The sequence below is a fragment of the Triticum urartu genome, unplaced genomic scaffold (genome assembly GCF_003073215.2).
Source record: "Triticum urartu cultivar G1812 unplaced genomic scaffold, Tu2.1 TuUngrouped_contig_5339, whole genome shotgun sequence".
Lineage (NCBI taxonomy): Eukaryota > Viridiplantae > Streptophyta > Magnoliopsida > Poales > Poaceae > Triticum > Triticum urartu.
Window position 1 is genome coordinate 770 of NW_024116008.1, and position 16,069 is coordinate 16,838.

A 16,069-nucleotide genomic window follows, 5' to 3' on the forward strand; every position below is an offset into this window, starting at 1 on the left:
AGAAAGTCCTTATATTGTTAGCTACCATTACTATCAAGTGAACTAGAGTCACCATCAAGCTGCCTACCATAACTAGCAATAGAAGACAACAGAGCATCAACTGTAGACGACTTCGGAATATTATAGGCAATTTAGAAACAACGACATATGAGCAAGAACCGCAGGCAACTTAAAAGCACTAGTGAGCGAGTTAGGTGAATGTCGGGCAAAATTAACTAGAACACAAAATTTGGTGAAGTTGGCTATTTTTAGCACTAAAGTTGCCTCTAGTAGAACGAAAAATGGTTAGGAAGGTTATGTGATGTTATCTACCTCTCAAAGTTGTTCACTATTAGTAGTGAGTGGTCTATTGTTGCCGATCATAACTAGCAATGGCAGACAATAGAGCATCGACGACAGGCGACTTCATTGTATTATAGGCAATTTAGAAATAACGACATACGAGCATGAATGGTAGGCAACTTAGAAGTAGCGGTGAGCAAGTTAGGAGAATGTTACACAAAATTAACTAGGAGATCAAATGTAGTGAAGTTGCCTACTTTGGTGAACTAACTAAAGTTGCCTCTAGTAGAAGGAAAGTTGCTTATGAAGGTGATGTGGTGTTACCTACCTCTTTTTTGAAAGTTGTTCGTTATTACTAGTTAGTCGCTTATAGTTACTAATTAGTTGCTTTAATAGAGTGGTTTCTTTTGTTTAGCACTACAATTGCCTCATCTAACATCAAAGTTGCTTTTGAAAAAAAAATCGAAACATATCCGTATGGGTTCACGTTTTGAAGAGCTAGTCGTGACCTGGCTAGCCAGTGCCCACGCTCTTAGTAGCGTTGGCGGGCACACAATCCCCCACAAGGCTCTCATACAATCCGTCCCCACTTAGTTTCCAAATTTAGAATCATTATAGGCAACTTAGATCCCACATTTTTTTTCTGATGTTGTAGCCAACTTATATCCCTTGATGGACAACTTCCATAGTATTGTAGGAAATTGAGGATCACCCCTAGGGAACTTCGTAGCGATGTAGGCAACTAGGTTTTTGAGGTCGACAACTTAGGAGCAATCTTAGGCAACTTTTCACTCTATGGTAAGCAACTTCCATAGTATGGTAGGCAACCAAACTATCAACAACTTAGTTTTTGATATATGCAATGTAGCAACCATGTTAACCACTTATAACACTACTGCACACAACTAATTAGAAGGCTACTAGGTGAATTCACTAATACACACAGTGCAATTAAGTTGCTTCTTTGTAGCGCCAAAGTTGCCCAATGTAGCATCAAAGTTGCTCTAAAAAAAGTTCGTCAAAATATACCCATATGGGATCTAGTTTTGAAGAACTCGTCGCGAGAAACCCAACGGTGAATATGAATCTGAATACCGATACTCTAATCAAAAGCTATGACATTAAATTTTATAAAACCCAAATAAATGCACGTACTTTTCCTTTCTTGATTGATGTGTGCAAAATAGGGAGCGTTAGAAGGGATGAGGACCAGATACTTTCCCTTTTTGTAGTGTAATGATGACACGGGATGCCAATTACCCTTTATAGCAGGTCTGCTCGGATGCACCCCGTGCCGTGTGAGTTTTTTGTTGTGTACTGCGTGCGCTCAGGAAGCCCAATTAGTGCAGCTGCACTAAGAAGCATTTGGGCATTATTTTTACCTTACACAGAAAAGTTTAGGGGAAAATGTGTGTTGTCCATCAGGACCCCAACACCCTTACTTATCGTGCTAACAGTTACGTTGGACTATAATACAAGGTCCTTATTAGACTACAACCTGGAATTTTGGATCCCAACTCTTATTAAACCCTTAGGGCACTCCGGGAGCATTGTATCTTGTGTTTTATCATATGCACTAAATACGTGTTTAGATACAACTCTTCCAGTGGCTAATATCTTATTGTTGTATCGAAATGAGCTGCCATTTAATATGTTCTGTGAGGGAAAAAGACTAATTATCTTGGGTTACCTGATAATGGTTGTATCTTGGTAATATACATTCTCTCTCCTTTTCCTCACTAACTAGGCTTCAACAATGGTATTTGGACTTTTGCTTAGGTGGGATGTTTTAGATACAACTGGCATCATTACACTGGGTTTTCCCTAAGTACGACTCAAATAGTTTACATGAACTAGCTTGAAAATATTTGAAACTTTTTTGGAGATGACAACCAGATTCATTTCAGATGCAATTATATGTTTTCTGACAAGTGAAATGCACCATAGGTCCTAGAACTATCGAGGGGGTGGCAAGTTAGTCCTAAAGCATTAAAACTGCATTTCACACTTTTTTTACCTGAATTACGATGGATAGAGAACAGCTCGAAGATTGAATTATATATTGTGATGTTTAGTGATCAAGTACCGTGTAATAATCATTTTGACTAAACTGACCCTATTGATCTCTGACTTTTGTTCACCACAATGGGTTTTCTTATTTGTTGGAATTTTTTCTGGAAAAATGCTACTGTGCAATAATCATAATGACTAAGCTGTCCATATTCATCTTCTGTCATTGTTTTATTTGGTTCACAAGTTTTCCAATTGCCCCTGCTTGTAGCTTGTTATTTGTTGGTTGTTCATTGTATCCTGATACTCATTGACAACCTTCTTCTCCATGCGACATCTGTGGATTCTACTGCTCAAACAGGCCATGCAGGTGCAGGTGATTGGCAAGAGGAGATCTATCAAATGGTAAGACATGATACTGATGTCATCCTTTTTGACACTACCTTCCTTGGAACTTCCTAAAATTCGTAGACGGTGGCCCCTAGAACTAAGAGGTTGAGATTGCCCTGATCTAGATTGTTGGGGCCTTTTACTTTTGCACTTCATGTTGCCCATCTCTTTTTCTTTTGGTATGTGTTCTAGAAATTCCTCTTTTGGAATTTCATACAGCAAGTGTGTAGATAGATGCACTACATTCTGGCAGTCTTTATAAGATATATATTACATGTATGCGGAATTCTGTATGAATGTGGAGTATGGAGCATACAACCATACAATGTATCTGGATGTTGTAAAGTCTCAAGGCAGTTAGCAATCTTTATTAAAGATTTTTTTTATGGGCATCATAGTTTCTTATTTTCTTCTAGATTTATATGCTGCTAAAAGCTACCCCCTCTGTAAACTAATATAAGAGCATTTAGATCACTAAAATAGTGAGATCTAAATGAAACGCTCTTATATTAGTTTACAGAGGGAGTACTTGAAATATCTTGCGAATGCCATATTTTCTGACTTAATGACAAACCATGGTCTATTAGCTGTTCTGTTTTCATCTCTATATTGCTTCTGCACCAAATTAATGTGTATGTGGTCTTTGTTGTCGACAGATTAAGAGGTTAAAGGACCAATACTTTGCAGAACTCAGTGAATTATTCAATAAGATGTGTGTGAAACTACAGCATGTTGACAGCATTATTCCACCTCAAATATCATCTGAGCAGTATGATAAAATGAAGAGCTTTAAAATAATGTTGGAGCGCATATTACAAATGCTGCAAATTGGCAAAAGTAGTGTCCAACCTTCTATGAGGGACAACGTTCCTCGATATGAGAAACAGATTATCAGTATCTTGAATTCACAAAGGAAGCCAGTGCAGCCACAAATACAACAACAGTTCCAACCACCTGCAGGTCAAGCTCCTAATTCTAGCATTTCGCAGCAGCTACAACCTTCCCTAAATTTGCAGCAGCATGATAATCGTACTAATGCTCAAGCAAGTTTGTTAAGTATGAGCACCGAATGACAGTCCTCTAGTGCAGCTGGTATCCAACATGTACCTGTGCCTCGAACAATCCTTGTGTGTAGTTTAAACTAGCTTATCGCACTACTGCAGGAATCCTGCCACGGTAACCTGACACTTGGTAATATGTTACCAGTGATGGGTGCCATTTCTCACCCGTGGCTGGTAACCTATTATCAGGGGCGGGCTGGCCTACTCACCCGCAATTGTTACGCGGCACCATACCTGGCCATGGGATACCCGGCCCGGCCAGCCCAACCTGACCCGGCCACAAAAGCCCGACCCAGTCTGGTCTTGCCCATGGGCCAGGCCTGTGCCTGAAATCTAAGCCAATGGCCGGGCCGGGCTTGGGATTGGCATATTTGCATTTTAGGGAAGAGGCTCGACCTGAGGCCTGACGGGCTTTTCCTCGGATGGGCCGGGCTTGGGCCTGAAATCTAGGCCCGATGGCCGGGCCAGGCCTGGGCCAAGGTTTTCTGCTTCGGGTTTTGTTAGGCCCGCCCTGGCCCGACGGATGGCCAGGTATACGCGGCACACTACTGATATCATCCTTTTTGCACTCCCTTTGTTGGAACTTCCTAAAATTTGTAAACAGTGCCCCTAGAACAAAGATGTTGAGATTGCCCTGATCTAGATTGTTAGAAGATGAAACAACATGCCATGTTGGATGTTGGGTCTTTTACTTTTGCACTTCATGTTGCCCATCTCTTTCTTTTTGGTATGTGTTCCAACAAATTCCTCTTCTGGAATGTAGATGCACTACATTCTGGCATTCTTCTTATAAGATATATATTATATGTATACGGAATTCTGTATGAATGCGGAGTATGTAGCATACAACCATACAGAGTATCTAGATGTAGTATAAAGCCTCAAGGCAGTTTAGCAATATTTATTAAAGCGATTTTATTTTAAGGATATTATAGTTTCTTATTTTGTTTTATATTTGTATGATTCTAAAAGCTACTTCAAACATCTTGCGGGTGCCATATTTGATTCTACTAGCTGTTGTATTTTCATCTCTATCTAGTTATGCACCAAATTTATGTGCATGTGGTCTCTTGTTGTTTCACAGATTAAGAGCCTGAAGGATCAATACTTTGCAGAACTCAGTGAACTGTTCAATAAATTATCTGTGAAGCTACAGCATGTTGACAACATAATACCACCTCAAAATCCTTCTGAAAAGTATGACAGAATGAAGAGCTTTAAAATAATGTTGGACTGTATATTACAAATGCTGCTAATTAGAAAGAGTACTATCCAACCTGCTATGTGGGACAAAGTTCCTCAATACGAGAAACAAATTATCAGCATCTTGAGTTCACAAAGGAAGTAGTGCAGAAAAAAAAGGAAGCTAGTGCAGTCACAAATACAGCAACAGTTCCAGCCACCTTCAGGACAAGCTCCTAATTCTAGCATTTTGCAGCAACAACAGCCTTCCCAAAATTTGCAGCAGCATGATACTCATACTAATACTCAAGCAAGTTTGTCAACTATGAGCACCCAATTACAGTCCTCTAGTGCAGATGGCATCCAGCATGTACCTGCGCCTCCAACAAGTAACTTCGGTGGCCCCATGCAGCCAAACGATGCAAACATATAGCATCAGGTTGGTTCTAATTTGTAGGCAATTTCAATTCTTTGCAGCATGGTTCGTTGAGTGGTGCATTACGATAGGGAAGCACTGGGTCGATGCAGGGAACAATGAATACATAACTGCAGACAAGTAGTGGCATGTTATATCACAACCCAATGGGTACGCCAACCTAGTGGTAACTCCGTGTAAGCAAATGCAAGTTCATTACAGCAGCTGAAGCAGCAACAGCAGGATCATCATATGATGCAGTGTCAGCAAATAAAGCGTCAGATGTTTCAACAGTACCAGCAAAAGCAACAAATGCTTCAACAGCAGCTCCCAATACAGCAACAATTATAGAAACAACAAGTACAGATGCAGCTTCCACAGTTTCATGCTGGAGATGATGTTAATGAGTTAAAGGTTAGGCAAGGAACTGCAATGAAACCTGGAGTTTATCAACAACACTTTGGCCAATGCAGTAATTATTATCATCATCAGAGTTGAAACAGAGTGGTGTTTTCCCAATTTTGTCACCACAAAACTTCCAAGCATCATCCCCACAAATTTCGCAGCATTCTCCTCATGTAGATCAGCACAATCCGTTGCCATCTCAAGTAAAGACTGGGACACCATTGCATTCAGCTAACTCACCATTTCTTCCATCGCCATCCCAATCTGTCGCCCTCTCTCCCATGCAAGTGGATTCAGACAAACCACACTCCAATATACCATCACTTACTAATACTGGCATGCTGGACATCAGAAAACATCGCTAGCGCCCCAGACACAAAACCCCATTAAGGTATTAAGATACTCTGTACATGCTTACCAACCTGTTAGTAATATACATTAGATTAGTGTGTTATTCCATCTCGGTATAACATTACTTGTAAATTAGCTTCGACAACTTTTTGATTTTTCAGTCTGAACAAAAGTTTGGTACCCAACCCAGGACAGTGTGCTTTAATACTTTTTGATTTTTCAGTCCAAGCATGTGCAATTTGAATTGCAAAACCCCATGGAGGTTTTAAGATACATGACTGCGAACCTAACTAATATTTACACTAGCTTAAATATGTTATTCCATCTTGGCATAACTAAACATGTAAATTGCCTTTGAGAAGTTTTTCATTTTAATCGTCTAAATGGGTTTTTTGTGCTTTTTAATGTGATGAGTCAATATTAAATTAGGATGCTACCTCCCCCAAGGATTTACTTGTTGTATGAGTGCCTACACGTGAATCTTGCAGGACTAGTGATGGGTCTGCAAGTGCCTCACTCTTATTGTCCTTTTCCCCTATTCTTGTTAGATGTGGTGCTGTTAGTAGAGTTGATACCAAATTATATACGACCTTACTTGTTTTTTCAGATCAACCTCCTTGGAAGCAAAAGTTGTGGTTGATTCAGGCAGACTTCTGCCACTGCAACAACCATGCACAAATGGTGCTGCCGGTGGATGCACTTTCGGCTGTTCCAAGTGCTACTACTATACGATGCAAAAACAATTCTTTAACTGCATGGCGCACGCACACTCATGAGTATCCTTGGATCCTGATGTAACTATCAAGTCCCCCGCCTTGTGATATCCTTCTGGTCGCTCCTTGAACCAAAATCGCTGCAATGAGAAACCAACCAGGCCAATCCTTTTCTGCCTTAACATATATGGTATGCGCTGTACTCTAGTGTTTTTTGTTCAGTTTGTATCATACCCTGGCAGAACGATTGGAAGTGCTTAGTTACAAATTTCTTCTGTTGGTCCCTTTGGCAGAAATTGTTGAGTGTTTGCTTTGCAAAGATAAAGATGCTGCTCGTCCGGCTTGCTTGAATTCTTTTTTGCTTGCTGTTGGAGCATGGGCACAGTTGGAACAGGGTGGAGGCAACTCGGCACCAGATCATGGATGTGGAGGGAGGCGGTGATTGACAGTTGCAAAAGGTGGGGAGGGTGGACGCTGGCGGCGCGGATGGAGGATCAAGGCTATCACCAGGAACTACCAATTACAGACTGGTGCCAGGCCTTGAAGCACACAGCATGCTTTCTAAAGGGGGCACCCTAGGAATCAGACTCCTATCAAACCGGTCGCTAGCGATTTGGTGCATTCTAGTCGTCTGATCTTTTGGCTAGATTCCTTTGTTAAATACCTGATTTGTTGATAACTTGCTTCCGTGAAATCTGCTGCTTCCTGATCGTTGTCTCCACAATCTGCGATCTGTTTCCTAAAACTGCTTCCTAGAATGGCTTGAAATTCCATTCTATGATCCTGAAAAATATGGTTATTTCTCACAAGTAAATCCTGTTATTAATTACGAAATTGATAAGATATGTTTCCTTACTCATGGTATAACATGGTTTTAATAAACTTTTAATACCACAGAAGCATTCTTCCGTACTATCGGAAGCATCTTTTTCTTGTGATTTATACTTGCTTCTGTCTACCAATGAATTGGCTTCCATGATGAAATAAACTTGCTATAATTGCATATGAATCTGTACTTAAGTGGTGATTTGTTTTACTAAAAAAACATTGAAATTGTGTTTCTGTCAACTGGAAAATTGCTTCTAAACAAATAAGACGTTCCACAGGAAGAATCATTATAATGAGTACAATTGCTTCAAACACATCAGCGATGTATGTGTTTCCAGGAAATAAAAGTGTGCTCAGTTTGATTTTGCTTCCATAGTTTCATGAGAAACAAGCATCCATGACAAACAATTTACACCCAATCGTTTCTTACAAACTGGATGTTGCTTCTACTAGTTTCCCTACTTGCTTATGTATGGGATGTGACAATGTGGCCCTCAAGCTGGCTGTTGGCGTAGTAACTCAAGGCAGGCATTATCTTGGCGCCGATGTGACACACTAGGAGCTGCATATCAGTTTTCTTCCGCCGGCTTGAAGAAATAACTAGTCAATGCGGTGGTGATTCAAACAGTGCTTACAACAATGTCCAAATCACCTGAAGCAAAACGTCATTCCAACTGAAGCAACAAAAGGTTTGAATGGAAGCATATAAGCAAGATATGTTTGGTGAACTAGTGTGGAAAAACATATGTATAATCGAACCACATAATTTAGCATTTCAAAGCAATAATAAGTAAGATGGAAACATACATATACAATTATGTACTCCAGCAAATGGATTGGCAAACGTGTCATTGCAATTGTCTTAAGCATTAAAGCATAGGGTTACAACCGAGGATAGAGAGACCGCCTGAGAAGATATATGCAATGAAATATAAATAGATATGGATTAACTATAGAATATATATGCATTATCACTAGAAAGAAAAAGATAATTACAACCTGAAGTGGCAATGCAAGGAAATGCAATTATACAAGTGATGAGAAATATAATGAAGCATGTCTGTTCAATAAAAATAAAATAAAAATCTACAAACAATGGAAACACATATACTAAATCAAGAAGCATGATTGCAGTTCTATCTATACATAAAAAAACATGAATGCTCCGAAGCAATGGACTTTACATCTGTACATCTACGAAACATGGCAAGAGAGTGAAGCTCCATTGCATGGAAGAAGTATCTGTATGTAAGACACCTAGGAAGTATAGATGTAATGAAAAAATAATATGTACAGCGAGCAAGCATGGCAATAGATTGAAATCCAATCGTACATGCCAAGGATGGTAGATGCAGCAGTACATAGGAAGCTACCTAGAAGCATGGAAGTAGATTGAAATTCTGCTGTACGTAGGAAGCATGAATGCATGAAGCAAAAAAGATTGCTATCACTATATAAACAAGGCGTACTGGAAGCACAAAAACATGAAGATGCAAAATAGCTTGCCACTGATATCGAGTGCAGAATTTATATTCTACAAACGTATCTCATCTAATCTAATTGGAGGTTTTGTGAGCTTACACCAACTAGAATTCTTCAAATACATGAATGATAACAGATTCACACAGATCCCACCGCTGGTGAATCTCCCAGCCACATCCTTTATGAAGACCTACACGGATGCCTAGATCGGCGACGACGCTGCAGCTAGGTAGGGATGTGATCAAATACATACTGTATCAGCTAGAAAATCCTTATTTTCGGGGTGGCAAAGTTGGGCAGTGATCCTGGAAATCTCCTCTGGAACTAAAAGGGATGTGATCAAATACATATCAGCTAGAACATCCTTATTTTCCGGGTGGCAAAGTTGGGCAGTGATCCTGGCAATCTCCTCTGGAACTGAAACAAGGAGCTCCCTGCGCATTGAGGCAGCAAAAGCAGTGATGGGCATTTGGTTCACCTTTGGTGTTACAATCCCTTGCGACACACCATTTTATGGTAAGTTTGCTCTCATCTAATGATGAGGCCACCATAGTCGCGTTGTCATGGCCATCTTCGTAGGTGCTCTTGGGGTCGGAACGACCTGTTGCATATGACATTATATGGTTGTCAGTGCACAGTAGGCAAGTATCTTATGTACATAAACAATAGTTTTGAAAGATAGTGGGCAGGCTGCAAGGATATAAGCAATATGATAGTGAAGATGTGCTTACATTGCCCAACCATGACAAGGCACCTGACAAAGAAAACAGCAACCACATAGACTACGCTGCTCCTCTTCATATTTTCAATGAACTATATACGAGATATGAGATAGTTAGAAGCAATCAGAGGCAATAACCACAATCCCCTCTCACCTCGGTATATATAGAGGGTAGGGCTGAAGTCGAGCCGAGTTCAGTCCGAGCCACGCTCTGGCTCGCTCTGTATGGGTGTCTTTGCTCGGTCCAGCCCAACCACCAGAAAACAATGCATCCCTTTACAGTGAGTAAACAGTAGCTTTTTTTGTGTGTCTTTTGTTGTTTTGATTGCAAATTAAGACTATATATTGAATATTTAGCAGTATATTAATTGCTAAAGAAATAGCAGATCAAGCACCATATATTGCTAATAATGATCAAAGTGTTGAAAACTAAGCATATACATCTTGATGTTGTCAAGTACTCCCTCCGTTCCAAAATAGATGACTCAACTTTATACTAACTTTAATATAAAGTTAGTAAAAAGTTGGGTCATCTATTTTGGAACGGAGGGAGTACATGATTTGGTGCTCTTCACCTCTGTGTTACAACCAATTAAAAATTGACAAGTCTATACTTCGGACTTCTGCAGACGCAAAAACATGTTGCAGTCACTGCAGTCTAGAGGCTAGAGACTAGCACAGTTTAGCATTTCATTCTTGAGCAGATAAAGCTAGCAGCAAGAACGAAACTACCAGATGCCAGGTGATGTATCATCAACCCAGTCAAGTTACAACCAGGCTTCCTATGTTAAAATGAGAAGCAAATATTCTCAAGCACATGTACAGAAGTACTCCCTCCGTCCCATAATGTAAGACATTTTTTAAAACTACACTAATGTCAAAAAAACGTCTTACATTATGAGACAGAGGGAGTAAGAATCAAAAGCTTCACTACTTGACACCATGTACATCTCCTACCCAAGCTGCACAAGCCTCTGCTCTGTGGCGGGTCTACTCTTGATCCGAGAAAAAAAGTGGGGGCACAGACGAACCTGAGGGGGCCGTTGGCGTCGTTGTCGTGGGAGGGAAGGAAACTTCTTGAGTAGCCGTCGCTCGAATCAGCAAGGGGTTCGGGGCGCTTCCGCTTCCCTGAGATGTAGGGAAGTGGGCACTCGTTCTCGGGGAGCTGCTGGGACGTCTTCTCCCCTAATTGACCAGCGATTCCATAAGTTGAAAGGAGCATTGTTACATTCCATATATGTACAACAAAGAACGGCAGAACAACTATGCAATTTGAGATCGCAAAATTATAACTTTGTACTAAACAAAAGTCACTTATTTTGGGATGGAGGGAGTATGCATTATGTGAGGGAGGCAACTAGATGGCGCGCGGGCGCCATCCCAATTTCCTGGCTCGTGGCAAAAACATACCCAAAATGGAAAGGGGTCGGTCCGTCATGTGATTCCCACCCCTGCACGTGTCCATACCCACACCATGCCCCCAGCTGATCCCCATCACGCACAGGCAAAAGCAAAACAGGGGACAAAATGCCACCACACAAGAAAGGGTGGAACAAACAGGAAAAAGAGGCGGCCATGGCGTCCTGAAGGTTAAGAGAAACAAAAACATAGAAGTCTTCACAACAAGTTATGCAAGCACAGGCGCAAACACAGAAATCTAGGTGTGTTTATTTTGTCACAACCCTGATCTGAAGCAACACTCGTAGTATTCTGATCTGTTTGGCAGAAGACACAGGAATCTCAAAAAATATCCTCCTACCTCTCCCCTTGATTTGATTCTTCAAAGATTCTGGGTACAAGGTCTTTAGAAACTTGAAGCCAGAATTGTCGATTCGTTTTGCCTGTGAGCGATCCTGACCTGCATATATGCATAGGAAATGTTAGGTTGGCTTGTGCACAACTGAATTGTAATAAGTTGCTTCACATATAGTTGGTTTATAAGTAAAAATATTGTTGGTTGCTTGCCTTTCACGACAAAATGACCTATATGTTCCCCAGATAGTACTATGCCAGTTTGTTTGTGTGAGAACTTTTTAGAATGCACCATTTTTGTGTGGAAAAAGCAACTTTACTCTAAAATCCAGATTTATAAATGGATCATCTTAACATGAAATGCAAATTAACATGCTTGTGGCCTAGGCAATGTACTATACCATCTAGGCAAGCTAAATTAGATTGTTCCAGCTACTACATTACTGGAAAGAAAACTGATATGCCCCAGTAGTAAAAATTACCAATTCAGACAAGGATCCTCTTTGTGCTATTGTGGAACATGGAAAACTTGCTACAAAAATCTGGTGCAAGACACAGCTACTGCATCTTAAATAAGACAATGGATAAGCTACATTATTGCTGGACTGTGGAGAAGAAACTTTACTATGCTAAGTAAGGAACAAAGAAAAGAAGAAAATATCAACGAAATGACTTGAGGAGTTGAGTAAAAATGTCATATCTATCTATCTATCCATCTGCGTAGCAACAATCACAGATGAAAAGTAAGAGCGTTCTCTCAGAAAAATGCCTCATGTTGTCCCAAAGGTTTAATGGAATGTATTGTATCAGGCATCTGATCAGTGTTTTGTTTTTGCGGGTTAGGCATCTGATCAGTGTTGACCAACAAAGACCCAAAAACACAAAGTGAGCAACGACGCAGGCTCTTGCACGGACATACAGAGGATAAACGAAACCCTTGCTTCATTAACACTAAAAAGGTGGGAGAACTAGATGTATCAAATGGCCTGGAAAATCTACTGAGCACAAGTAGATTGCTTCTCTCTATCTGTTATATCTCTATCTCTTCTACCTCCATCTCTATCTACCTATCTACTTGCTTCATTGGCACACATAAAAATACAACAATGCCAGATCGCCATGAAGAGATAGACATAAGAAACTTGCTTCGCTGGCACAAACAAAGTGAGAGAGGACTTGCTTTATCAATTTGCCTGAGGAAAGCTACTTATATACCACAAGTAAATTGCATGTTTCGATGAAAACAAAATGCTACAACCAGTCTCACTAGAAAGCACAAAAAACATGCCCCCTCGCGCTAAGAGAGCAGTTTTTTGTAGGTCGAGCTACATGGCACCCACTATCTTAACCATTCAAATGTTTGCTCAAGTGCATCTGGATATGTGCACAGATTCACAAATAAGCTGCTGCACCAGGCGGTCACCGCTTAATAGTCTGACGCCTACCAGGGTACAGTACACGCCATGATATACCATGTGCTGCTGCATGCATTTGTCCACAAGCAACGCACAGCATCCCAAGCTTTTGTCTTGCAGCATCTGTCTTGTGCTACAGTGAAAGAGAGGGACAGGGATGACATGCATTTAAATATTTGCCAATAGTGATGAGTGATAATCTGACGTTTTATCTAGAGCTTGTTTTTTTTATTGACGTTTTAACATATTTTGTGTGTGTGAAATATCTGACATTTTATCCAACAATGATTCAGTCATGTACTTAAAATACAACGAAGATAATCTTGCTTCGTCCTATGATCGCTGTACTATACGTGGATGCTTTGTTTTATCGCAGATGGATGTGGGGGCGGCTGATAAGACGCAACAGAGGTAAATGTGACAGGCGTCAGCGATGGGAGGACCCACAAGGACTAGCATACAGGGCTATTTCTTCTTTGGATTACTGTTATCTAGACAGGACAGCGCCTGCAAAGGATGCTGCATGAAACAGCTGCGCGCACATGTTGCTCTTTTCCTGCACCAATCACGAAGCAAGCCAACGGTCCAGATAAGAGGGACCGTGTAGCTCGCGCTAGGAAGGAACTTTGCGCTCGCGCTAATCCTCACCTGTCTCCTGGAGGTGTTTGTGAGCATGCCCCTTGACGGTAAAAACATTGGCTAAAAAAACATTCCCCAAAAATCTACGTACTGTAATTCGTAAGAATGAACAAGGGGTGCTTCACTCCCTCCTCAGCAAGAATCGTAAGAAAACGAGCGCTTCTAATCGATGAACGGGTGCTCTGCTCACGGCCACCCTTCTAAATCGGCCAAGAGAGTGGCTCTGGTCCTTGCGCAGCTACTGAATGGGGGTAAACTGCCGAATCAACGCGAGAAAATCGTCTCGCCCCTTTCGAATCTGGCCCCGTGGAGCGCGCGCATACCTGAGGTTTGGTCATCGGCGGCAGGCAGGCTGGGTCGATGCTGCGCTCCTCCTTTCGCCGGCGCCCCCCCGTTCCGCGGGCTCCATCCAATCCAGTTGCCCCTCCCCTCAAACGTCTAGCGCCGCCGCGACCGCCCTGCTTCGCTTCTCTCCCCTCTCCATCTTCCCCTGCCTTGAGTGACCCAAGCAGCGCCACCGAGGCCACGCCCGCCTTCTGATTTATGTGCTCGTCTTCCTTTCTCTGCCTCCACACGAGCTCCGCTGGAAAACCCTAGCAATGGGGAATTTCGTGCTCACTTATTAGAGCATCTCCAATCTTCAATACATGATGTACTAGTATTCATTAAGGATGGTGATTTTTTTAAAGATCCGCCGCCTCAACCGTTAGATCCAGCAGAATCCAACGATACCCATTCATCGCAATAAAGACGGTGTTTCAAAACCTTTTGCAAGAAAGCTCATGTTGCACAGGTTTCGGCCCCAAACGCATAAAAATTTAAAGTTTACTTTCCCGCTACCAAAAAACACCACAGTTTGGCGACCATCATGCCATAGGTCGGCGACCGTCATGCCACAGGTCGGCGATCATTATAGCCAAAATCCTGCAATCAAAATGGTAGGAACTATAGACATGAAGCTCATCAAATAGCAGGCTCCTCTGCCGCAGGGCTGGCCGAGGTCGGCATCGACGAGGGCACAGCTTCAACAGTGCTCGGGCTCGGGGTCGGTATGGACGTAACTTCAGTGCTCGGGCTCGGATTCGGCGTGGGCACAACTTCAGTGCTTGGGGTCAGCGTGGGCGTAGGAGAGGTGGTCGTCGCCGGTCCCTACATCTGGTTCAAGATGAGGCCTCACTCCGCTAGGTACCACGCCTTCACCTGCTCGTCCGTCGTCGACGTGTCTCCCCCCATCAAGAACGCCAGGTCGGTGTTCCTCTTCTTCGCGACGACGTTGGTCCTGAGAAGGTTGAGCTTGGCGTCCTGTTTTGTCATCAACGCCGACCACCTCACATCGGATTTCTCCTTCCTCTTGGCGGCGTTGTTCTTGCCATCGGCGATGCATTGCTCGATCGACGATTGCAGTCGTTCAGCACCGGGTGCCGCGTCCCTCGCTACCTTGGCTCCTTTGTTGCCATCAGGGCGCCCTTCTGCCGTCGCCGAGGCAGGCGTGTCCGGGTTATAGGCGTCCTTCGCCTTGGCGAGAGCGAGACGGACCTTCGTCCATTTCTCGCACGACTCGATCCTGGTGAACACATGAAGGAACTTGAACTCTTGGTTGTTGTTGTCCTAGCGAAACATGTTGAACATCCGAACCATCTGCACAACCGAGGAAAAAGTGTCAGTGAAGTACACATCGACGGGCTGGGCCGGTGAACGATGGCCATACCTGACCCTCGACTTTGGTGCCGCTTTCCGGGCGAGCCACGGCCTCCTCTTGAATCCCATGCCACTGGTTGCAGGCCGTCTGGATGGTCGCCCAGTGATTCGGCATGGCCTTCGCGCCGCTGTCCATGTGGATGTTGGCGAAGTCGGGGTCGACCAACTTGCGGTTGTCGAACGCCATCTTAATCTTTCTCCAGTACGTGTCGGCATTTTGATTGGAGCCGGTGATCGGGTCGATGCTGAGGGTCTTCCATGCTTCGGCGAGGGACTCCCTTCCTTGGACTTCCACTTGACGCGAGGCTCGCCTGGCCTGGTGGTGGCCGCCCGCATTTTCTTTCTCCCTTTGGGCGCCGGCTCCACCTTCGTCGGTTCTTCCTCCTCCACCTCCTCCTCGGCATCGTCGAGCTCGTCTTCCATGTCGACAACGGCGTCCAGAGTTTCATCTTGCGTGCAGAAACCGAGGCATGAAGGGGCAGCGATGGAGCCGCTCGTGATGATCTCGTCCATGTCGGCGTCGGTGCCGCTGAACGGTGTCACTAAGCTGTGTGTGAAGGGTAGGGCGCCACGACGCAGAGGCAGCGCAGGCGAACCTGAGTAGGTCGGCGGCGAGTAGTTGTACTGGGTGTTCAGGCCGGCGGCGAACACGGGGGAGGGAGTGTTGGGGAACGTAGTAATTTCAAAAAATTTCCTACGCACACGCAAGATCATGGTGATGCATA

General features: G+C 43.1%; 2 long non-coding RNA genes across 2 annotated transcripts; one reads left to right on the forward strand and one right to left on the reverse strand.

The window, feature by feature from the left end:
* Nucleotides 1–832: 832 nt before the first annotated feature.
* On the forward strand, nucleotides 833–7,633 carry LOC125529100. The gene is made up of 5 exons (XR_007292555.1): nucleotides 833–2,697; nucleotides 3,339–3,642; nucleotides 4,828–6,136; nucleotides 6,704–6,999; nucleotides 7,103–7,633. It is a non-coding gene; the product is annotated as an uncharacterized LOC125529100 (long non-coding RNA).
* Nucleotides 7,634–9,085: 1,452 nt separating this feature from the next.
* Nucleotides 9,086–14,252, reverse strand: LOC125529099. The gene is made up of 5 exons (XR_007292554.1): nucleotides 13,970–14,252; nucleotides 11,600–11,698; nucleotides 10,872–11,025; nucleotides 9,851–9,932; nucleotides 9,086–9,720 (listed from the first exon to the last, which is right to left on the reverse strand). It is a non-coding gene; the product is annotated as an uncharacterized LOC125529099 (long non-coding RNA).
* Nucleotides 14,253–16,069: the final 1,817 nt, after the last annotated feature.